This window comes from Neomonachus schauinslandi, chromosome 12, assembly GCF_002201575.2.
Source record: "Neomonachus schauinslandi chromosome 12, ASM220157v2, whole genome shotgun sequence".
Classification (NCBI taxonomy): domain Eukaryota; kingdom Metazoa; phylum Chordata; class Mammalia; order Carnivora; family Phocidae; genus Neomonachus; species Neomonachus schauinslandi.
In genome coordinates, this window is record NC_058414.1 from 10,321,107 (window position 1) to 10,344,585 (window position 23,479).

Consider the following 23,479-nt stretch of genomic DNA (forward strand, 5'->3'; position numbering starts at 1 on the left):
GTTGTGTTGTCAAATTCGAAGTGTAAAACAAAACTGTAGAAGGCCTATCTGGTGGGCAGAGAAGCCAGGCCTATAGTGAAGGAATATGGGAGGTGGGCAGCCAGCGTGGTGTTACCCCTGAGCTGAAATTAAGAGGACACACTGGCTCTGTTTGTGAACATGAGCAAGGCAGGGTGGTCTCCTTAAAATAACAGCCAATCATCCTGCACAAGGAGGAGCTAACCCTCCAGGCTCCTTTCTGGTACTGTCTTTCCCAGTAGTAGAATCTGTGTGTGAATACATTTCTAAGAAGTCTCTATTTGGGAGAGAAAGCGGCGCTTCAGGAACACTGGAGTGTGCATAAGAATAGCATGGGACCTTGTTTTGAAATGCTGATTTTAGGCACAGCAGGGGACAGATTCCAGGGCCTCATTCCAGGAGATCGGAATCTGCATTTTTAATTAGCCTCCCTCAAGGGTTTCTTCTGTAGGATATCCAGGTCACATGTTAAGAAACAAAAGCTGACATCCCACTTCTCAATCAGACCCCAACGCTAGTCGACCCGAGTGTTCAGGTTCTCAGAGAATTTTCTGCATCATAGAATATGTGCAACACAGGGCAATAGATAAATACAGACAGACAGACCCCAGTGCACACGTATTGTGAGCATTTTCCCAGGAGGAATAAAACACTGTAGTCAATTGCATCCAAAAGGCCAGAGACTAAATTAGGACCAGAGGCAAAAAATCCTATGGTATGATTTAGAGTCTGGCAGTGGTCCCTGTGGGGCTGACATAATTCAAGTGGTTAGTTCTCCTTACAGTTACCAAAGATTTTTATTTCCTCAGTTCCTTACAAACGGCGAAGTCAGTTTTCTAAAATCTAAATTTCTCACACACATATGATATTAAAACCCAAGAGAATTGTCAATGCTCTCGGCTGCATTCCAAGAAAAACACACTCCAAGGAAACCACCTGCCCAAAGGGCATGGCCAATCGCCTCGTGTAGCTCAACTCCCAACCGTAAGTGAAGCAGTTTGGTGGTCAGTGGGCCAAGGTGCCCTGTCTTTGGGCAATTCCCGGACAGGTGACTTCGGTTGGATTCCAAAATGATGTGGTGGCACTCCCTAGTGAGCCAGTGAATCAGGAGTTTCCTCAGGGCTGCACTCAGTGGATTCAGGCAAAGAGCAGCAGGTACTTCAGTCTCAGGGGTCTCTTCTTACTATGGGCCCAGTAATCCACCTACTGGTCTTTCTGGTCCATGTGCACAGTCATGCTGGGGGTGCCCCACAAGGGAAGGGGGTGTGAAGCTTGGGTACGGGGTGGAGGCGGAAAATGTCACCACCCAGCGCTGGCAGACAGACGTGCCCCCAGCCAGCTTTCTTCTTACCTAAGAGGGGAATGGCAAAAGAGACTGCACTATGGGGGGCTCTCCAGATCTATGGGAGAAAACTGAACGGAATATATCGAATCGTCGTTATCATCTAAGACTAGACTGACTGATCATGACACCTTTAAGAAACTACCTTCCAAAAAAATGACAAAAGAATTTAAGGATGACGAGGGCCAGAAGTGATGGATTTGAGAATTCTTTGCAGTGGATGCATGCTGCAAGGGAAAAACAGCATTACACCAGCACGGAGATGTGCTCCCGGTGAACGGAGAATTGGCATTCGCTCCGGAGGAATCCGTGACTAGAGCATGGAAGGATTCTTCAAGAGAACTGATGTGAAAGGACACGGGAGCTTTCAGAGGGGCAGCAGTCCCTGGTGTGAAAGAAAAAGCCCTTGTAAACTGTGCTCTCCTCATTGGTCCTGGGACCCTCCTAATTTCAGCTCTGCCTCGTCCCTCTCCATGTAGCGAGATAAAGGGAAGCCATAATAAAAATAACAACATTCGACAGAGATAAAAAAAAAAAAACTGATGAAGAGATACATAGATTAAATAAAATTAAAAAAAGAATTTCAAAATCCCAAATTTCAAGGATTAGAGATGAATAGGAAGAAAAAAATAAGAAATAAAATCATCGAAAATATCAAATAAGTACAAATTTAGCAGCAAAGAGAGACAAACAGCTTAAAATGCAATAATATTAACATAGCTGTGAAGAACTTTCATTAGACACTTGTTACCTAGGCACTGGGCTAAGAACTTGAGATGCATTTAGTATTCAAAGTGACTCATCACTAACTCCATTTTACAGCTCAGAAAACAGGCATAGACAGGAGTTAAACAACTTGCCTAAAGACACCTAGTGAGGAGCTGGTGGAAAGAGCATGCAAAATCCCATCCTCTGACCTCAAGACCTGCCCCTGGAGCATCACACTGTACTTCTTTTTCCAAAGATGAAACGGATGGGGTCCAGGGCAGGGCATCCCAGAATATGTCACTTTGGCATATTGATTACTTTGAATTAACATTACTTTGAGAAAACAGCTGGTACAAGAAGGACACTGACCATCCTCTGTCCCCCTGAAAGCAGACAATACAGTTTCCCATGGAAGGGTCCCCTCCCTGCACTAGGAGTTAGAGAGACATTGTTACCACCAGAGATAGGGAATTCGGGGCCAAGAAGGCTGTGTAAATGAACTCTGCTTGTTTTTTTCACTAATTAGTAGCCAAGCCTAGGTTTCTTTGTCTGGACAATTCTTCAGAAATGTATTGTTTCTCTGTCTATAGGTATAAAAGCTGCCTTTGTTCACTTCTTTGGGTCTCATACTCTTATGGGGCTCTCATATGTATGTAATTAAATTTGTTTTTCTCCTGTTAATCTGTCCTCTGTTAATTTAATTATTAGACTAGCCAAGAGAACCTAAAAGGATGGGAGAAAATTTTCTACTCCCCAACAAAACCCTCAAAATTAATCATGAGACAAAGCAATTAAGATAAAATTCAACTGAAGTTGGATTAAGAAAATAAAAGACTAGAAAGCAGAGAAGAACAACAGCAAGTAGTGTGTTAAACTTCTAAATCAAGGAAAATTTAAAAAATAAAAAGGAGAAAAATTACCAAAAAAAAAAGGAAGCTATTTTAATAAAATAGAGGAGGAAACAGAAAGAAAGCAAATTAAAATGGCATAGATGATGTGAAAAATACCTTATTAAAGCAATGCCAAAATGCCAAGTGTTCTGAAAGAGAGAACGGGGCACTAATAAAATAGAAAACAGGAGTTCCCACCGCATGCTCTCCCCAGGGGCACGAAGACTAACACTGACGTCTTCGTCCCACATAACCCTACAGAAGGGGTCTTTGAGCACTTTTAAGCCAAACTGGCAGAGAAACTCTAGCAAACCTCCAATTTTACCTTCATTACAGGGTTGACAGCAGTCCATGTTTGACACGGTGTTTCCCGAAAAACACTACTTCTAAAATATATTCTTAAAAAAAATAAAAGAGCCTCACTCCAGATACTTCTGGAATGCCGCTGAAGTCCCCTCTGGGGTTGTGTCACTGGACCCCTCCGAGAGGCACAGTTCACATCAGAGCTGCTCAATGCACAGCCTGACAACCTGTCCTGCTAGAGCTTCATGCTGCAAACTTGCATGCCAAAAGCCCTGAGAAGTCCTGCAACAAAGAAACCTGTTTCTCTTTGTTCAAGCCATTTTATTTGACCTTGAAAATTCCAACCATTTTTCCATGAATAAACTCTATTTTCATCCTAAAGCAGTTTTATGGGAAGCACTCCAGAAAATGCAGTCCTAACAATGGGTCACTTGGTCTCAGAGGGAAGGCAGTATTTACTAAGGCATAACCACACCAATTTAAAAGCAAACACTATAGACATAGATTAGGAAAATGAAGCTTCTGTGGGGAGTGGTAAATACATCACGCAGACAAGTACATGTGCAGACAGAAAAGTCAGGCCTTTTATAACAGCAATTGAGGAAGGAGAAATGTGGGGAAAAGGACATGATAAATGAACTCCACCAAGAAGACCCTCAACTCCTGCCTCCCAGAAGAAAATCCACCTGGTGCTTCAAGATTAATTCACCTGCAGTGCTAGAGTAATCTGTGCTTTAGGAACCACAACAAAACCAAAACCAGAAACAAAACAAAGCTCATGTTTTCAGTGAAGAGGTATTTAATCAGCAGCAGAGATTAAGCCATTGGCTACATGTGCCAAGAAAGTAAAAAGCATAAAATGAGACCTTCACATGGCATTCCAACAGTCCCCATACAACTGGGTTATACCAACATGAGCAGCACAATTTCAACTACAGAAAAGAATGACATTTTCCTACATTACCTCTCAAAGTCAGATGGCTATTATCCTGACTTTTATAGCTGGGAAAAATAAAATCTATTTATTGCCATTCTTTAGAGCAATAGCATAAATAAGACACTTAAATGAGTGATACAAAAGAAGTTACATACAAATCCAGTGACATTATTTCCAAATATATAAAAATCCTATTCAATTTATAATGGTTAAAATCTTTTTTTAAAAAGTATTGGTCAGAACAATCTGACAACTGGATTTGAGCTGGTCTTTGGGAAGGGGTAGAATCTAAATTGGCGATAGATAAAGAATGCAGAAAGCATTCCAAGCAGGAAAAAAAAAAAAACCAACATAAATAAGATTTTAAGAGCTGAGGATGAGCACTGAATGGGTGTGTGGAGATCTGCTAATGAGATGAGTATCCATCTTTGACAGCAGTAGGAATCAAAACGGGGCAGATGAATGTGGAATCCAGCTACGGGAGGTCTCTGAACCTGATACCATACATCAAGGGAAGGAGACAACAGTTCCTCGGCAAAGTAGTAGCATGACTGAGGTTCTGTTGAAAGAAGATGAAACCGGAATTGATATGCTTGTTGAGAGGAAGGGGAGAAGAGACTGGGTGAAGGAGATGAGCAGGAATGCTCTTTTGCTGATCAGACAGGAAGTAATTAAATCTTGCACAAGAGTGGCAACAGTGAGAACAGAAAAGATGGAATCCTGGACCAACCTGAAAGCTATTTAGAAGGTGATACTTCTTGTGTCTGGCTGCTTAACTCCTATATGTTAACTTGGACATGGGTCAGGTTGCATTACTACAAGTCTTAAGGGCTAGGAGAATTACAACGTCATTACCCCGAGAAGTCATCAATGTGGCTTTATACATATTAAACTTGAAGCAATAGAAGGATTTCTCAGATGAAATGCCTTTAAGTCTCAGCGGGCTCAGACTCAGGTCTGGAAAATCCTGGGCTTGATTGGGCTACCACCCAAACAGGTGTGAGTCGACTTCCACTGATGGTAATGCTCCCAAAGCACAGCCCTGGGAACTGATAATGCCGATCAATATTTTCCACTCCCTGGAAGAAATCTTTCCTAGCTGCAGTGTGGATGGGCTGGATTGCAAAACTGTGATCTGTTCAGAGGGTAGCTTTGCAGAAAGCAGGAGTGGATTGGAATCAGCCTCCCTTGGGAATGGAGAGGAAGAGTCTTACAAGCTCATCCCCTTCTATCGTGATCCAGAAGCCAATTTCCGTTCAGTGATCACAGAAACACATACAACAACTGGGAAGCTAGATAAACCCCAGTAGGTAAATGCCCAGGAGACATTAAAATCTGACTGCAGCCAGCGTGTCACCTTGCCTCCAGTTAATCCTGGGACCCTCTGATTCTGGCAGAACACACACAGAACCCAGGAGAATATGTGCCCCTGGAAAACATCAGCCTAGATGGTTTTACCGTCCAAAGATGAATAAACTGAAAAGAAAAAATATGTAATATGCAGACAAGTGGGGATTCAGGGAAAAGCATACTTCGAGAGGTGGCACAGCAAATAGTAGAAAAGCCTAAACTGGATCTATTTTGCATTCCAAATAAATGTTATAAATGCACAAAAGGCTTTGTGAACCCACATGACAGGTGAAGTAAAAAAGAACTTAAGAAACCATTTCAGAAGACACTTAAATACCCTCCTAAACTGGATGAAATGTTAAGTTGAAATAAAAAAAAAGATATGGCTCAAATTGGGGGCTAGATCAAGAAGAATTAAAAGGCAATAACAGAAATAAAGTCTGCTTTAGAGTGGAATTCAAATTAGAGGTGTAGAAAGGCAATAAAAAGTTCTCTAAGAATACAAAAGGAAGGGTCAAAGGACAAAGCGATGTGTGAGAAGATGATAGCTGTAGACAGATAGTTCATCTTTATGAAATAGGCATTTGTTTATCAGAGACGGATTTTGTTCAAAGACACTGATGGAAAAAAAACAAGTCATTAATGGTGGCTTAGCTAAGAGACAAGTTTACTTTCTCTCCTGTGACAGAAGTCCAGAGATGACATTTCTGGGCTGGTAGGGCAGCTACCAGGGACCGGAACTTATTTTTAGGCCTTCTACCCGCTTTAATGTGTGGCTTCCTTCTCCAACTCACAAGATGGCTGCTGGCACACCAGCCATCACGCCCACGTTCCAGATTAAACATGGAGGAAGAGTAAGGGCGAATGTGACATGCCAGGTGAGTCAGCCCCCCTTAAAGAGGTTTCCCAGAAGTCCCACCCAGTGACTTAGACATACATCTCACTGGGCTCAAATACATTGTATGCATGTACGTGTATGTATGTGCAAGGAAGACTGGGAAATAGAACTTTTAAGATGGGACCATTCCAAAATTAAGTCAGTTTATGAGTAAGTAAAAAAGAGAGAAGAGATACTGGTAGATAAATAGCCTATAACAAAACTCCTGAGACAAATACAATGACAAAGGAGCAGAGCGAATACACACAAATAGAACAGGTGATGATTTTCCTGCATTGCATATGCAAATAAAAAGAGTTTGTCATGTTTCTAGTAAGGTCCAATAAAAACAACAACAGCAACAAAAGCCTACTTACCTAGATATCTTGGTAAAAATGCTCTAATTCCACACAGATTTTCTACAAAGAATTTAAATTTAGGCTCTCCTCAGACTTCTCCATGATTCTCAAAGACAGGCAATCACGAAATAATATATCAAGAGTCTTGGGGAAACAGATATTACACAAACATGATAATTACAGTCAAAACACTACTTATAAAAGTAAGAGGGAAAAAAAAAAACCCATACAGTGAAAGCATCAGAAAATAATCCCATAAAAACTTAATAAAACATAGATTTTTCACCCAAATCTATGAATGAGAAACTCATTACATTCATGTTTAAGTAAGAATAAATTTAGTCTTAAAATTTACGAATGGGAAACCTGCGCTATAAAAGACCACAATCTGGGTAAATGTGAATCTGTTAGAGAGGTCGAGTAGCCAACTGCATTTTCCAAAGGCCAACACAGCAGCACCTTCTCTCCTACATGTGACAACGTATGGCTTGGTGTTGAGAAAATCCTGAATCCAAATCTGGGCTCAGCAGGAAAGGGTGACTGGTGTAGAATTACTAACATCACAAGATGGAAATAAATACAATTAGCTTTTTATCCAAGACAGCATAAAGAGAAAAGCAAAAGAGACTCACAAAGAAGGTATTATTAAGAATAGACACATCTGTCTTTGGGGAGTAACACAGGTGGGCAGAAAGGGACAACTTCTAGTTTCCATTTTATATTTTTTGAAATTTTTTTGGTTTTGTTAGGCTTCTATATTACTCTTGTGATTAAAGAAAACTAGCACTTAATTAATAAAACAAAATGTATGCAACAGAAAAAAACAGACACATCAATAACAACATTAGATATAAGAAAGTGATAAATGAAGTAAATATTACCTCTAGTTCTTGGGTTAAAAAGTAAAATAAGCAAATTTCTAACCAATCTTATTTTGAAAAGGAAGGGAGGAACAGAGGGAGATAGGAAAAGAGGGAATCAGGGGAGGGAAAACATGAAATAAAAGAAAAAAGTAAGACCATAGGTTAGGAGGCAATTAAAGATTTACAAAAAAAAAAAAAAAGGTTAGTAATTTCAATTTAGGCAAATAGATAACTTTCTAGAAAAAAAAATTATTTGTCTCAAGTAGAAGCAGAAACTCTAAATAGACCAATAACCATGAGATTAATGAGTTAATTTATCATATTGCCTGAAAAAGGCATAAAGCCCAAGGAGATTTTCCAAGTAAATCCTGTCCGAATTCCAGGGAATAATAATCCTAACATCACATTCATTTTTGGGAGGACTAAAACAACAGTTTCCTAATTAATTTTTGCAAATTTCAAATATATAGCATAATAAAAATGTAGACTAATCTCATTCGTTCATTTATACATAGAGTTATATATAAACACATTCATATACAGTTTATATTTAGCTTTAAATAAAGATATTATTACATGTATATATATAAAACTAAGCATACTGAATCAACACAGAGTTAAAAAAATAATAAACAATGTTCAGGTTGGGTGAATTTGAAGACAATACAAATATTTAACTATTAGGAAATATAGTAATGCAATGGATCATTTCATTAAGTCAAAGGAGAAAACGCACTGGTTAACCTTTGTAAATTCCCCCCAAATTCTGTGTTTACAACATGATCAAAACACATCCTAAACCAGGAATAGAGGAACACTAACTTCTTTTTTTAACTGAAATAAACAGCCTATTCTATTTATTTATTTATTTTCTTTTTTTTTCAAGAGAGGTTTTGGATTTATTCTATTTTTTAAAAGATTTTATTTATTCATTTGACAGAGAGAGACACAGCAAGAGAGGGAACACAAGCAGGGGGAGTGGGAGAGGGAGAAGCAGGCTTCCCGCTGAGCAGGGAGCCCGATGCGGGGCTCGATCCCAGGACCCTGGGATCATGACCTGAGCCGAAGGCAGACGCTTGACGACTGAGCCACCCAGGAGCCCCCAGCCTGTACCGTTTAATAGTGAAAAACTAAATCCTTTTTAATTAAGGACAAGAATAAGATAAGATTTCCTCTTACCATTTTTACTTAATACAGCTCTGGTTTAGCCAATGTCATGAACACTTCCCACTCCAATGAGAGAGAAAGAAGGGAGGGAGGAGGGAGCAATGGGTGCAAGGAGGGAGAAGGAAGAAGGGCGAGAAATTACAAAAAAATATAAGCATTCCATTTCTTGTGGTAGAAATAGCATAAAAGGCTCCAACTGGCCAAAACTAGGTTAATTTGAGCATAAAAAAATGACTATAAATAAATGTATCACAGAGAGTAAATAAAAATTTATGAGAACAGAGTGATTCCTCTCTTCCCCGAAGGACAGAAAACAGAAGAAAGCTCTTTTTCACAGAAGAACGACAACTAATAAATGTGGAAGGAATTATATCATGGTAAAGTCACCAATTTGCACTCCCCAATGTAATAATGGATCCAGGGAAAGATTCATTGGATGATAAAAGAATTAAGTGCCAGGTTATTGGGAAATAGGAATTTGTCCCTATTACTAACTCTGAAGACAAATTGTACCTTCTGATGGAGAACTCTAAAGATCACCACCTTAACCAATAGATCATCGTAAATAAAATTAAAAGACACATTATAACCACATCATATATGATCGAGTTAATGTCTCTAATATATAAAGACTTCATACAAATTGGAAAGAGACCAAGACCTTACCTAGGGAGAGGGTGTTGGCAAAACACGGGCACAGAGAATTTGCAGAATCAGAGCTTCACATCCCTTTGTGTTTTCACTGGCACGTGGAAGAAACAGCACTGGATGGGCTTGCCTCAGAACCCTACCAACAGATGCTTCACTATATAGGGGTGTTTTTCCCAAATAGTGCCCCCAGGGACCCAGGCCCCCAGGCCACCTTTCTGTTTTCCTGCCATTCTTAGCCTGCAGCTTCCCATCCTTGGTCACAAGAAGCTGGAAGAAGTGGAAAGGCAAAGATTTGTGGCAGCTGAGCCTGTCCTTTTTTGTCCAGAAAACATCTTTCCCAGAAGTCACTGTCAGAGAAGTCACTTAACCACAGCTCCCTGCAAAGAGTCAGCTTCCACTATCCCTCCTCCGTTGATGAAAGGGCAAAAAACAGGAAGCACTCGGTACCCAGCAGGCTCACAGAGCATTAGCGTTTGGTATAGATTGTTACAACTTTTCCAAAAGCAGCTCTTCAGCCTATTAGGAAACCACAATGTACTTTTCGGATTGATCTGTTCTGCTTTGGGGAGCCGTTTCTAAGGAAATGATGAGAAATTCAGTCAATGATTTGTATACATTGATATTCATCAAAGTAACATTTCTTAGACCCTCCCTCACTAAACAAATAAACAAAAAAGGTAAATTTAAGTTCAGTGCCCAGTAACAGGTGAATGGCTGAAAATGCAGGGTGGGGTGTCAGGGAGGTCAACTGTGCGAGCTGGTCAAGTCACAGAAACACTTGACATCTCAGCGTTCCCATCTGTAAAATGGAGTTAGTAATATTTCCTACATAAGTTTAGAAGGATTAAATAAAATTTTATATGTAAAGCATACAGCAAAGTGCCACAATAAAAATCAATGCATAATAGATAGATAGATACATAGGCACGGAATGGTATACAGATCATTACACAGTCAATTAAAATAACACATATAAACATCAAAAACTGTATGGCAAGAGAATGAATCTGAAACACTATTACATGCACATGAATGTGTATTTATGGTGTGATTTCAGCATCGCACATATGCCCAGAGAAATGCATTAAGATAACAATGTTCTTACACCCGGCCATTGCATTACAGGTGATTATTATTTTATTCTTTATACAAGGTATTGTTTTCAAGTTGTCTATCTGATATAATCAAGGGTCAGGAACCTTTTTCTTAAAGGGCCAGTTGGTAGATATTTTACGTTTGCCGGCCTCATGGTCTCTCTCTGCCTTAATTACTCTCCTGCCGCCGCAGCTTTCTCGAAAGGAGCCATAGATCACATGCAAATTACGGGTGTGCCCATGTTCCAATAAAACTACAAAAACAGGAGGCAGGCTGGCCCCAGGTCGCAGGCCCTCACATAATGACATATACATGTTGTATTTTAAAAATAAAATTTTTAAGGTGGTATAAGCAAAAATCAAGAAAAGAGGAATTTTCCTAGCGGTGAGGAAGCCTTGCACTATGCTTTATAGACACGAGAAAACAGCCATTAGAGAGGAAGACAAGAAGTAATCCCTCAGTGGAAGAAGGAGTCAAGCTGATGGGGTTTTACTCAAAAAAAGAAAGCGAGAACAAACTATTCTGTTGACCCCTGAACAACGCGGCTTGGAACGGCGTGGGTCCTTATACGTGGATTTTTTTCAATAGATGCAGTACGGTACTGTCAACGTATTTTCACTCATGGTTTTCTTAATAACATCTTCTTTTCTCTAGCTTACTTTGTTGTAAGAATACAGTATGTAATACATATACTATACAAAATATGTGTTAATCGACTGCGTTCTTGGTAAGGCCTCTGGTCAACAGTAGGCCATTAGTGCTGAAGTTTTTTGAAGAGTCAAACGTTCTACTTGGGTTTTCAACTGCATGGAGGGTTGGCACCCCTCGCCCCCATGCGGTTCAAGGGTCAACTGTATATAGATTCACCCTGTAAGCTTTGGCCCTTCTCCCATGGTACATTGGGGCAGCAGGAAGCTCACAGGATTACGGCAAACCCAGGTCACACGGCAGCCTTACAGCTTATCATGGCGGGGGTAATGGAAGGTGCAGGACCCCAGGCCTCTACCCAGCACCCCAACAAAGGGCCCAGCGCCCCTGCTCAGTGGGACACCGGCACACAGATGCCTCGCTGCTCTCAAGTAATTCTGAGTAACAGAAAATACTTCCTACTACTGAATCAAAATCCCCTGCTGGACTACTTCTCATTCTGAACTCAGAGCAAGTCTCTCTGCCGCATTTCAGATTTTAGTTATTTGAAGCCATGATCATGGTCCTTTCTTTCCACCCCAGAAATCCTCAAAGCACAGTTTTTCTAGAACGAAAGTTGCAAGTTGGAGGCTTACAGTTATGCCTGGCCTGGCCCACTGAGTACTGCCATATCATTAAATGGAATGAGTGAAAAAAAAATCCTAAAAAACTACAATTCTCTCCCATATTCAGTCTTTTGGTTTTCTTAGATAAATCAGAAGAACTAGCAACACGGTCACACGTGTCAGCAATTGGCTTGAAACCAAGTAGCCACCAGCACAGTCCCCTGCCTGCAATTAACTGCCCCCCCCAACCCTGAAAACCCATTACTTGCCTGGACTCCAAGGATATACAAGCCTCCTGCCCAGCCCTAAAAGGAGCCAGCAAATGGTGCTGCAAAGTGTCAAGCCAGGAGCCCAGAGACAGTTTCTCATCCTAGGTCTCACAAATGCAGGGGCTGTGACCCCGGGAGAGGGCTGTCTCACTGTGGGGAACGTGAGAGGGTTAAGTGGGACATGGCTTAGGTGCCTTCCCCAGCCAGCATTCTATGAATCTATAAACGGCTTAGCTAATTTTCAAACCTCACTGAGCTCATTGCCTGAAAAATACCGGAAGTCATGAGTTCCACCTGCTAATGGCACTTGGAAAAAATAGATTTGAAAAATAAAATATCTGGATCCCTCAAAAGCCATCTGCAAATTCATACCAAGATGTGTTAAATGTAAAAACAAAGCCATTCACTCTACTTTGCTTCTTTTTTTTTTTTTTTAAGATTTTATTTATTTATTTTGAGAGAGAGAGAATGAGAGAGAACACATGAGAGGGGATAGGGTCAGAGGGCAAAGCAGACTCCCTGCTGAGCAGGGAGCCTGATGCGGGACTCGATCCCGGGACTCCAGGATCATGACCTGAGCTGAAGGCAGTCGCTTAACCAACTGAGCCACCCAGGCGCCCTCTACTTTGCTTCTGAAATGAAATTTCAAAGGCAAGAGTTCTTACAATTAAGAAAAAATTCCTACCACAAAGTTTTTAACGTTTTTATAAAAATTGTGCGTCAATTACATTATTCAATTGAGACCAGTGAAGACTTGAAAAAGGGAGGGGTCATGACCCCAGACTGACCTTCCTTTCCTTCTCTTGAAGTGTTACACTTCTGACACCTAATTCCTACCCTTCCCCTTTACTCCCACAGCTTGGGTTTAGATTTGTTTTATTTCTCTTGCCACAACCCCTTAACTTTCTCTGTATGGCTGAAATGGTTCATTCAATACTTTCTCTAGGAACTAAAAAAAATACCTTAGGTTAGCATGATAAATGCCATTTAATCCAGAGCAGGATTCAGACTTCTGGAGAGGAGAATCTGGCCTGCTGTCCTCTTCCCTCCCTTCCTCACTCACAGCAGCCTGAGGACCAGTGTCCAGTGTGGTCTCCATCCCAGGCCTCATCCACTTGCTAACAATGTGCACCAAACCGGGCCGTTCACTTCACCTATGGGTCCTGAGCAGGTAGCCAGTCTGAGCTACAGAATATCCCTTGACCCAGCTGTTCACTGAAGTCTATATAAAATATTTAGATAAAAAAATACTTCCTGCTCCAGAAGGTTCTCTGGATCACTGGGGAAAAATTCCTTTTGTGCCAAAGTTTTGAGTCACGAGGAAACATGATCCTACAGCAGTGGGCTCTCAAGTAACAGATCCAGTGCTTTGGCCTTAGGGTGTCTAAGGTCAACGACAGGAGCATTCGATTTGGTAAAATTAAGTTTAACTGAAGAATAGCACAATGATTTCTAAATCACTGACAAGGTGATGTTCTGTTTAATGACCAAACTGTGAGTATATTCTCAGAAGCAAGATCGTAAACTTGTGGGCCTCACTCTTAGCTCTGTGAAGACAAGGACTTTGGCTGCATATCCATTCACCAGGGTAACCTAGCCCCCAGCCCAGTGTCTGGTATATAACAGATGCTCCATCAGCAGTGTGAAAATAAAACAATCACCCTTGGGGTGCCTGGTTCAGTCGGTGGAGTATAGGACTCTTAATCTCAGGGTTATGAGTTCGAGCTCCACAGTGGGTGTAAAGATTAATTAAAAATTAAAAATCTTAAAAAAAAATCACTCTTTTTTTTTTTTATTAAAGATTTTATTTATTTGAGAGCGAGAATGAGAGACAGCATGAGAGGGAGGAGGGTCAGAGGGAGAAGCAGACTCTCTGCCGAGCAGGGAGCCCGATGCGGGACTCGATCCCGGGACTCCAGGATCATGACCTGAGCCGAAGGCAGTCGCTTAACCAACTGAGCCACCCAGGCGCCCCCAAAAAAATCACTCTTAAAAGACACAACTTTTCAATTTGCTTTCTCAAACTAAATGTTTCTCCACTGCAGGGATTTTATTCTGCTGTATTTTTTTTTGCACATTTTTGCCTTAAAACTTCAAGTAGATTTTTGTCTAGGTGTTAAAATCCCACACACAAACAAACAAATACTTGTCATATAATAGAAACTCAAGAAATGTCTTCTAGGTGAATAAAGCATTTGAAAATTACTTGAAAATAATTAACGAGAATTTTAAAAGATTATATACATGTACTTATATATTTTATATGTATTTCTATATTATCTGTACATAGATATGTATTTTTATTTCGGTTTGTGATCCAATAGTCCCTAGGTCAAATTTTTCATTAGATGCTTAGAGCCTCTTCAGTCTATATATATAGTGATATTTTTCCTCTCTCCTGGGAAAAAAGCTGCAAGTAGCAATTAGTGACTTTCAACTATTTTCCCAAGGATGTCACACCAGGATCTGAATGTATGTTTCCAAGACAGATGCATTTTACTTGCTTGCAACAAAAGGATGGAGAACGTTTGCAAAGTTCTTGTGAGAGATATTTCATCAAAAATTGTACTAGCTTGCTACTCAAACTTGTCATGAAGATAGAGAACAGCAGTGTCAATAAAATTCCCTGGTGAAATGGAACCAGATGACTTCATTGTGAATTAATATGCCATCAGAGAGGTTCTAAGAAACACTGACAACCTCGTTCTTTCAAGCAGACACCAGGTTTAAGCCAAGTCCCCAAGCATGGCCCACCAGAGCCAAGGGGCCATATCAGCTCAGGCATTTCCAAAAATGAATGCACCACACAAGCAGCATGGGAACATATAAATGTTGTTTCCTATTGCCTGGGCTTTGAGTCCTTTGAAATTCTGCAATTTCTTCTCTATTGCTCCTTTCAGAAGATCTAAAAAGTCAGGTTTCTTCTGAAGAAGGAAGTCACTCAGATATTGGCAAGAAAGTAATACTGAGAGCATCCCTTTGGGAAAAGTTATCAGGCATTCTTCTGTTCATGGCTGGGCTGGACAGCAGGGAGAAGACAGGTTCCATGTCTTACTGCGTGATCTTGGGAAAGTCTCTCCAGTCCTCGGGCTTGCTCATTTATATTCAAGGATATTAAAAATTTAAGATACGGTCCAGCTATAAACTGCATTCAGTCTTTAAATAGTGAGTTCTGTTCCTGGGCACTATTCCTGGCACTTAGGAAAATCAATGAAAAAAGCAGGATAGAAATTCCTGTCCTTGTGGAGTTCACCTGTTCCAATTTTTCACTTACCGTTAGGATATGCATTTCATGGATGCATACATTGTGCATTCGCTATTCTAGAAGCAGTAAAATACAGACCTTCTCAACTCAGGTTGTTCTTTGGGGCACTCATTCATTTAACATTCAGAGACATACCTGCAATGGCAGATACCAAGACAAGTGTTTTTAGGATAGTAAGATAAATGTGACACAGTCCTTAACCTTGGGGAGCCTGTCATTTTGTAGGGAGGCTGAAAGGCAGGAGAGTTAAGAGTGATCATACAGTGATCCTTATCACATGGGAAATCAGTGCAGGGAGAATCCTATCAACTGGGAAACTCAGGATGTAAGAGTTAAGCTAGATCTTAAAAATGGGTAAATTTAGAGAGGGCTAAGGAAACTAAGCATAGAACACAGTGTAAGGAAGAAAGTACATAAGTACAGGAAAACGCATGTTTGGAGAAATGAAAAGAAGGTCCATTTGTCTGCAGGAGAGGTCAACGGGACATCCTGGGACATGGCTGGCTACCACCCACAGACCTGCAAGACCAGCCTGGGGAGTGGGCTCTTTATTGTGCTGGCTTTGGTGGCTCCTGATGGTCTTGAACACAGGAATGACATGCTCACATTCAAGATGACAAAAATCAGTGTGGACCAGAGGAGGCAGAGACGGAGGGCAGAGAGTTTTATCTAGTCCTAACAACAACAAATAACTTATTCAAATTCAACAATAATGGAATGACCAACTGCTACTTGCCTGGTGGTGAGGAGGAAACAAAGACAAGCTCAAGCTTTAACTGTGGGAGAATGCCAGCCAGGATAAATGACACAGAGATTCAGTACCAACAAAATGTCCAGGCAGTAATGAAGAGCCCAACCCTCACCTTGTGGAGTGGGGGAAATCATTTATGGGAAAGAAAAAGAGTATTCTTGGAGGATCCAGAGACCTGAAAATACCATCCAAACTCTAACCCGAAAAGATTTTATTCCGTAAAGAGTGTGGCTACTCAACAGACACATGAAAAAATGCTCAACATCACTCGGCATCAGGGAAATATAAATCAAAACCACAATGAGACACCACCTCACACCAGTCAGAATGGCTAAAATTAACAAGTCAGGAAAGGACAGATTTTGGCGAGGATGCGGAGAAAGGGCAGCCCTCTTACACTGTTGGTGGGAATGCAAGCTGGTACAGTCAGTCTGGAAAACAGTATGGAGGTTCCTGCAAGAAGTTGAAAATAGAGCTACTCTACGCCGCAGCAATTTTACTACCAGGTATTTACCCCAAAGATACAAATGTAGTGATCCGAAGGGGCACACGCACCCCAATGTTTATAGCAGCAATGTCCACAATAGCCAAACTATGGAAAGAGCCCAGATGTCCATCGACAGATGAATGGATAAAGAAGATGTGGTATATATCTGCAATGGAATATTATGTAGCCACCAAAAAAATGAAATCTTGCCATTTGCAACAACATGGATGGAACTAGAAGGTATTATGCTGAGCGAAACAAGTCAATCAGAGAAAGATAATTATCATATGATTTTGCTCATATGTGGAATTTGAGAAACAAAACATAGGGGAAGGGAGGGAAAAATAAAATCAGATGAAATCAGAGAGGGTGACAAACCACAGGAAATAAACAAGGGTTGCTGGAAGGGAAGTGGGTTAAGGGGATGGGATAACTGGGTGATGGGGATTAAGGAGGGCATATGATGTAATGAACACTGGGTGTTATATACAACTGAAGAATCACTGAACTCTACCTCTGAAACTGATAATACACTATATGTTAATTAACTGAATTTAAATTAAGTTAAAAAATAAAAGAGTGTGGCTACTATGTTCTGGGCACCTTTCCAGGCACTGGGCAAATAAACAAGCCACCGCTCCAATGAGTTTACAAATTAGAATGGGAGACAGACAGAAAACAGACACATAAGGAAGTAAATATATCACAAATCGAGTGGTGCTAAGTGATGTAAAGAAAAAGAAAGCAGGGAGATGGAAGAGAAGGCAGTGTACATGGGTGGTCAGGGAAAGCCTTTCTGAAGGAGTGATATGTCATTAACTGTGGGGCAAACTTGCAGATTTCTGGGAACCCCCCCCCCCTGCCGCACACACATCCCTTCCAGGTCAAAGGAACAGCATGTGAGATGAGAGTGTGAGTGGCATGGTTGAGGAAGAACAGGAGGTTGGGGACACCGGCCAGGTGAGGTGGGAGTGGGAGGCCCAGTTATGCAGAGCCTGTAGGCCAAATAAGAAGTCTGGATTTCATTCTGAGAGGGATGGAACCATCGGAAGATTGTGGGCAAAGAAACAACAGAGATTTCTGACTGCTCTGTGTTGTATTTATGCTGCATGCCAACACCTAAAATAATGCCTGACACACAGCAGACAGTTAGTCAATATTTGGTGAACGAATGAATGATCACTTGGCCTGCTGTACAAAAAACAGATTGCAGATGGGCAAGGAATGCAAGGAGACTGGTTGGGCATCAGTGCAGAAGTTGAGAGATCATGGTGGCTGAGATAAGGCTGGTCATGCTGGCCAGAGGGGGTGAGAAGAAGGGAGAGCCGTTTGCAGAAAGCTAGATTAGATGACAGAGAGAAGCCAGGGGATCAAAAGCATTCGGCCTGAGCAACAGGAAGAACAGAGGTGTCCCTTTACACAGATGGAGAACTCCGAAGGGGAAGCAGCTTTGAGGAGTGAAAATTGGGGGCTGTGTTTTGCATATATAAATTTCAGATTGCATGGTGTTCGGGGAGATGCTGGTGGTAGCATTCTAGAAGTGCGTCAGGACCACTGAGATACACTTGAGATCATCGGCATGAAAGCGGTATTGAGACCAAAGGCAGGAATGTAGGTAGGAAGAGATGTGAGAGCCAAGCCATCATGTAGGGGTTAAAGGATTCCATCATGTAGGGATAAAAAGTCAGGGGCCATCAAGAGAGCCTAACAAAGAGATCCAGGGATAGAACTGGAAGCCAGGAGAATCTGGTGTCCTGGAAGCAAAGGGCTCAAGGCAGAGAAAGTGGACCCCAGCGCGTGATCAGCAGCACTCAGATGGAGAGCCAACCTGGTACTGGATGAGCAGAGACCACCAGTGACCATCATGGGAACAGTGGGAGGGAAGGGTGGGGACCAGAGCTCGGCTGGGTGCTCTGAGAGGTGGAAGTAGAGATGAAGCAGGAACATACAGGGCGCCTCAAATGAACTGACAGTATTCTGGTCTCAGGCTACAAGGCCATCCAGTATTTGTTTTATTTTCCTCATAATCTGCAGATACGTTAAACATCTTGTTAGTCTCAATCAAACGTTACACAATAAAACATGTTTTCACGGGCTTAGACAGGGAGAGTAAAGAAAGCCAGGGTAGACAACTTTGTCCAGGTGTGTTCTGTAAGAGGGAACAGTAAAGAAAGAGAAGTCCTTTTAAGGGTAAAAATCTATCGATCATGTCCTGTGGTCTTCCAGCTGGTCAGCGTGTTGCAGGAAGGACCGTGGTGGATGGCTGCCGCGTTCCATCAGCTCCGCTCGATACTGACAGCAAGCAAGCAAGGTCTAATGTGCTCAACCCTAGTCTCCCCTTAACCTGAATCTCTGAATTGCAGGACTGAGATTTCTGTTTCTCAAACTGCTGTGACTTAAACCCCGAAAGCAAAAGCAGGGAACATTTGTGCAAGTTAAATGAGTGTCAGTTTAAGGACAAAGTGATTGAATCACAATCGCTGGCCATGGATGTGAATTTTGGTCTTCGTTTTTTCCCTTCCACACACGTGATATTTCCCTGACATCTGTTCAATACAAATAGATCTAGAAAGTGTGAAAGGGAAAATCTGCTCCACTAAATATATAAAAGGGACCCCGAGTGAAGTTTCCATGATGGCATTCGTCATTATGGGCACAGATGGCGTCCTTTTCCAGCGCCCCCCCCCCATACACCAGCTTAAGTTCCATGCACTGAATTCTCCCCCAAAATACTGCCAGGCAATAGATGCTGGATAATACCAGAAGAGCCTGTCTGTACACTATATCTTTATTTATCAATCCTCTGTGTACATCAAGCTTTGAGCCAATACAATCAGGAAGAGCGTGGGTTCTCAACTAATAATGTGAACAGTGCACGTCACTTGTTGCTATGGGAATCCAGATGTTTTTCTCTAGTGACCCGGGGGCTTAGTGGTCTTTGTGATACCTTGCCGATAAACAGTGATATTATTGTCATCCTGCATGGACTACTTATCATTTTCCCTACCATGCTCATGTCACAGAATATGACAACCACTTACCAATAAATACCCATACATCCAAACATTATGGTATGGGACATATAAATCACCTATCTACTGCTTTGTTTCCTAAAGTGTTTTAAGGAGGCTTTAAGACAAATGCCCGGTGGTCAGTAAGTCCGTGTTCACGTCCAACAAAATCATCAGATGAGCTGGTCTGCCTCTAAACCTCATTGTAGCTTAGCTTGAGAAGTAACGTTTATGAAGAAGGTAGAAAGGGTTCAGACAGGTGGAAGGTTATGAGGCTCTGACTCCTGCATCTAGTGGGGCAGGGTAAGGGTGGGTGGGCAGTGTTACCAGCCTCGTATGTGTTATGGCTGGGACAGGAGGTCAGCCGAGCCCCAAAAGGGGCAGAAACACAAAACAGTAAGTAAATAAGTAAATAAATAAGAGCAAAATGAGGGACCAGAAGGAAATGGGAACACTGTTAGATGAATCCCAGGGAACACTTCTGACCACCAGGATTACTCAACTGTGAAACACACTCCATGGTGAGAATAAAAACATTTTACTATAGGTCCTGGAACATTGACTATCAAACCGTAAACTTACAAACGTTTTATACAGCAGTTGGGGATCGTCCACTTTTTCACCACTGCCCCCCCTCACTAGGAACAGGAATGCCACAGATCATTTCCTTTAATACAATAAATCTAATTTTACAAATAAGAGAGAACTATTACAGCTACTTACGACAATATTGTTAACAGAGGGCCCAAAATGATTATTAGATAACCCGGAGGCTAACACACATAGCCTTAAGTATTTCTAGTATATACGTTGCAAAGTTAAATTTATAAATAAATGTAAATATTAATATAATTATAATTAATACTAATCCTTTCCTCCCTCTAATTCAATTGAATAAACCAACAAAAACAACCCCATGGCCTTTGGGATTACCTGGTTCAACTCCCTACTTTTAAAGAAGAGGAAACTAAACCTGAGAGAGGAAAAATTACTTGAAAAAAAGCCATGTGGAACATTCCACACTGTTTTCTCTAAAAGCCCATGAGTGGCAAACATGCTCAGGGCTGCCTTACAGTAAGGCACATGGATTTGAACTTCCTGGTTTCCTAATGGTAACCCTTCCTGCTTTTCAGAATGAAAAATTAAGGAGGTGATGGAATGGAAGCAAGGGGTCTGTCTGTAAGTCACACCTGTTGTCATAGAAATCCGCCTGTGAGGAGACTCAGTCAGGGTGGGCTGGCCCAGCAATGATGGTTGTCTCTGGTCTAGCTGCTGGCTCATTTCAGAGGTACAGCTCACAGAGGTTAAATGTGAGTCCAACAAACGACTGTCAGTCAGGAGCATTCCCTAGACAAGTCCATCATCATCCGAGCAAGCCGTGGGCGGTGGAACCAGCCTTGGAGAGGAAGTGACAAAGGGGGGCTCACCTTCACCGGCTAATTGCGGGCTGGAGTGCTGGGGCTGAATAAATTCCCTTCTAAGGCCACAGCAAGACAGAACCAAGCAGCGATCAGACCAATTTTGTCAAAGGATAATCCAGGTTTTTCAAGCAAGAAAGAACCCAAGCGTGCAGTATCTGGACTTGCAACTACCTGATTTCTCACTGAGAGTCGGGGGGACCTTTCTCTGGCGCCTGGATTTGAGTCCTGGCTCACCTGTTCCCTCAGAGGCTTACATAACCCCTCTCAGCTGCCCATCTGACTCACGAAGGGAAGAATTCCCACCTACCTCCTGCCTAAATGGGTAGAGGGCATTTTTATGACTTGAAATGCACTCAACCAACATTTCTGAGAACATACCCCTGTCCCAGGCAAAGTGCAATGTGCTGGGGAGATGAGAGATGAATTGAACAACGTCCTTGTCCTCAAAGTGCTCATAGCACGTTCAAGACAAGGGGGCTGTGGCCCTTTCTTCACACCTCATGTAACTGCAATATGGTAAGAGCTGCCTTAGCAGTAATGAAGGGGAAGGCTATGGAAACAAGAGAGGGGTGCTTCGTTGTGCCTGGCAGGTAGCCTCAGTCCAGGATGTTATTTTAATTGTAACTTTAAAACAAATGAGCACACTACAGTGGAAAATTGAGTAGATAAGCATAAATCAATGATCAAATACCTCAACCATTCCTAAACTGTAAAAATTACTACAAGCACACAAAAACGCTTTGCTTGCCTGTTTCAAGTAACTGTCGCCTCATTTCTGTAATGAGCATCAGTGCTGGCAAGTTTTGTGAACAATATCAAATTCTATCAGGGAAAGTAAGTCAGACGCTGTTGCCAACTGCCGATGAAACAGCCACTTAGAGTCTTTCATTAAAAACAACAAAAAAAAATCAATAATTGGAAATAAGCTATATTGTCCATTATCTACAAAAGATGGGGCTGTAATAAATGACTAATCCACAAATAAGGAGAAAATCTGTTACCCAATATTCTCCTAGGTACCCCAGACCCTACCAAATCTTCTGCTCTAGTGAACAAAAACCAACAAAAAAATTTGACCTGTTTGAGTCATTGGCTATTTTCATTTAGAGGAGAATGCAGATACCGGGCTCAAAACAAATTGCAAGGTGTAAAAATAAACCACAAATTCTATAATCTGTCCCTGGTTTGCTTGCATAATTTGGGCTAGAATTATTGGCCTTACTAATCTGTGTAACTTTTCTTACTCCTCTACCATTCTCACACAATCCTAGAACTGGAAGGAACCATGGAAATCAGCCAGTCCAACTTCCTCACTTTACTGATAAGGAGGGGAGATGGCAAAGGCTTGTCCTACCATAATCGCATCTGTCTTCTTAGTACTTCCTATATTGATAATCATATCTGATGCAAGCATCACAGAAAGTCAAGCTTAAATCATCTTTTAAAACATCCGTCTTTAAAAGCCCGAAGTGCGAGGGGAAGCAAATGATGGTCCAGACACACAAATCACAGGAGGTGCAGTCCCTCAGTACTGATGCATTAACAGGCTGTTCCAGTTCTGAATGTGGTCTCCCTACCAAGTCAATAATGTCACTATCTAAACAAACTTGGGCAATTTGCCTTCGTAAAATAACTACCTGAGACAAAAAGAACTGTCATTCCACAAAGCTGCTAAGCTGCCCTAGACTGGGATTCCAGAATTAGTCAGAACATGGTTTATTAAATGAAACACTCTAAAGTTCCATTTACCTGTAGGTCTAGGAACTAAAATAGTGCTACGTTTTCTCCAATGCCACATTCCAGAGGAGGCTGCAAACAGAGGGCAGGGGCAACAGGGAATTCTGCCACACTCTTTTGCTCCACCAAGCAGGCACACACATTCATAGCAGGGTAGGCATTTGGACTCTAATCCCTTCTTAGTGGAAAACACACATTTTCAAAATGAATCCCCGATCTAGAACGAATTACCGTAATAGCCAAAGCCGGAGCGAGTCCGCTGATGAGAAACGCAGATCTGGCCACCTCTTTTGAGACGCCTTGGACCACGACACTGCCTGGGTCTTTAAGGTCTGGCCTTTTCAGGTAGGGCATCTGCCCTCCTAAATCGCGTTTAAATCCCAGGAAAAGAGAGAAGATGCCTCCCTTAGTCTTTGAACTATGCTGTTCCTCCTGTATCCATTTCTGCTGAACACAGCCTTGTTATCTTTTCAAAGAGAAAAAAATAAAAACAAGGGGAGAATTGCACCACTGCAGATCCCAAGAGAAGTAAGCACAAAACTATAGCAACGTCAAATATCTCCAGCAACTAGGAAAATCCCCACATGCTATCCGGTGTCAGCTCAATGCAGACTGGGGCGCTCTGTGCCCGAAACCACAGGAAGCCGGGCATCTCCGCAGCCTGTGTCCCTGCCAGCCACCACCCCCCACCTCAACACACACACGCTCAAATTGGGCAGGGAAGT

At 41.8% G+C, this 23,479-nt stretch overlaps 1 protein-coding gene across 1 annotated transcript in view; it reads right to left on the reverse strand.

The window, feature by feature from the left end:
- Positions 1–23,219, reverse strand: part of HECW1 (HECT, C2 and WW domain containing E3 ubiquitin protein ligase 1) — a 445,759-nt gene extending 422,540 nt beyond the window's left edge. Inside the window, exon 1 of the mRNA XM_021703699.1 lies at positions 22,986–23,219. The gene's annotated coding sequence lies outside the window, so the exon portion shown is untranslated. The remainder of the gene's footprint in view (positions 1–22,985) is intronic.
- Positions 23,220–23,479: the final 260 nt, after the last annotated feature.